Consider the following 2500-nt stretch of genomic DNA (forward strand, 5'->3'; position numbering starts at 1 on the left):
GATGTTGTAGTGTATGTCCAAGGGTGTAGTTATAGAAGCGGTTGCGTTTTAACTTTCAGTTTTTCTCCCCAAGTATTACAATAGACTGTCACTTTCTGGCGAGGCTTGACAGCTGTGTTTTGATAACAGCCAAAGCTGGTGAGAGGGATTTTGATATGTGAAGGTTTTAGATGATAGTTCGATTTTACTTTAAGGATGATAAATTGTATTTAACAGTTTATAAAATTAGCCAGGTGCGCCCTCGCTGTTGTTGGTTTTTATTTTGAATATTTGGTTTTATGTCAATTATTTCGTAGCCTAAATTATTATTATTATTATTATTATTATTATTATTATTATTATTATTATTATTATTATTATTATTAACAACTAAGCTGCGACTCTAGTTGGAAAAGCATGATGATATAAGCCATACTAGTTCTTTTTAACAATTTGAGATTTGAGTAACTTTTATGAATAATGAGTCCGACACCCCCACCAGACTTACTTTCTCTCGGTATGTGAAAGAATGTGTGTGTGTGGGGGGGGGGGTCATTTCAGTGATCTTTGCCTTGTCCAAGTTAATTAATCATGTTTCAGATAATGCTAGTATGTCCAAATATTTCTCGTTTATCAATTCTTGAATTTGAATAGTCTTATTACCTACAGATTGTGTGTATGTATATATATACTTTATGTATATATATATATATATATATATATATATATATATATATATATATATATATATATATATACACACACAAAAAAAATAGAACAGAAGGTGAAGGATTAACCTCAACCATTTGTGAAGTAAAAGTTGATGATGGTGATGGGAGCAGCAAGAAAACGATGTACAGACATAGTGAAAATATTATTTAATCATTCTCTCATATCCCTGAAGAGTGAGAAGACTTTCAGGAAGATACAAGAATAAGAATTTCAAGAAAATGATGAGGAGAATGTTATACAATATTTTGAGTCGGTAGACATTAATATTATATGTATTAATAGTTTTAATAACATAATAGGTTTTACTTCTTGATAGAAATGATATTGATTATATCTATCAATATTTACTTTTATGAATTAAAATCTACTGTACGAAATTAAATGTTCAAAGTAGGGAAGGAAGTCTTGTATCAATCACTTCCGAGCGAATTTCTTCCGGAGTTCCAAAGGAAATCTTGAAGAACTCGTCCGGAGACTTGAGGCGGAATTGGAGAAATGTAAAGAAAATAAGATTTTCAACTTGATCCAGTTAAATATTCATTAAAATTACAATTGGGAATCATTTAGAAAAATATTTTTGCTTTTTTATCGTGAAAGTAATTCTAATACCAAAAATAAGAGTATTAAAATTCAGTGATGTCGAATTTCATAATAATTTACATAATAATATCCGAAATTTTCAGTTGGAAAAATTATTCTGACTTGAACGTTCCAAATTCCTCTCCGTCTTCAGGGATATGATATGATGATTAAATGCTCTTTTCTTTACTGCGTTTCATTCTACCTTGAGGCGTCAGTGACCCTGGCAGTTATGACGCCGCCTAGTGTCAATGACCTTTGTAGTTGCGACGCTAGGCAACCTAATCAATCTAAATATTTATCATATTAATAAAACCCTTGATATAGGGTCTCTCTCTCTCTCTCTCTCTCTCTCTCTCTCTCTCTCTCTCTCTCTCTCTCTCTCTCTCTCTCTTCCCCTTAATAAAAACGGAAGTGATGGAATTCATCTTTGAGGAAGCTCAGAATTGTCTTTGAATTTTCGGAGTTTCAGAGTTTTATTAACATGTTTCGGTTCCAACTACTTGTATTTTCTTGTGATTTTTTCTTTTCCTTGATGTCTCTACAACTTTTATATTTGCTGAAGATATTGGAACGTAGGATTTTTATGTCCTACAAAGCTTGCGAAAGACATCGTTCTTGTCTGTTAACAATTGGTTGTCAAGCAAAGCTCCTATTACTTCTAAGTGACTGACTAATTGTTCAAGAATTACTTGTTCAAGCACTTATGAATCAAAGGATAGATTCGAAATAGGTCTGTATGAGCTTAATTCCTGGTAGTCCAGAGCATTTTTCAGAGCTGGTGTGACTATAGCCATTTTCTCAGATTTGGAAAACTTTCATTCATTAATGCTTGCATTTGCTATTCTTATTATTTCGGCTAGACTAGAAAAGTTTCTCTCTCCAATTACTTCAGATATTGGGCAAAGGATCGATCGCTTAGTTTGTTTTCTTTGCTCTCTTGATAATCCTGATGTCATCTTGTGTTATGTTGTTAAATCTTATTCATTTTGTGTGTGTCAGGTGTATCATTAATCTGATGTTGAGAGTATTTACAAATGACCTGGTTATATTTTCAATTTTGTTTTTAAAGAATACTAGAAAATTATTTGCTAGTTCCTGGTCACTGTATCCATCAGGTAGCTTCTTTTCTTTTACATTTCCCATTATACCATTTAGGAGACGATATAACTTTTTTATGTCTTTTCCCTTCTTAGTAGGTAGTTATATT

The sequence above is a fragment of the Palaemon carinicauda genome, chromosome 3, assembly GCF_036898095.1.
Source record: "Palaemon carinicauda isolate YSFRI2023 chromosome 3, ASM3689809v2, whole genome shotgun sequence".
NCBI classification, from domain to species: Eukaryota; Metazoa; Arthropoda; class Malacostraca; order Decapoda; family Palaemonidae; genus Palaemon; species Palaemon carinicauda.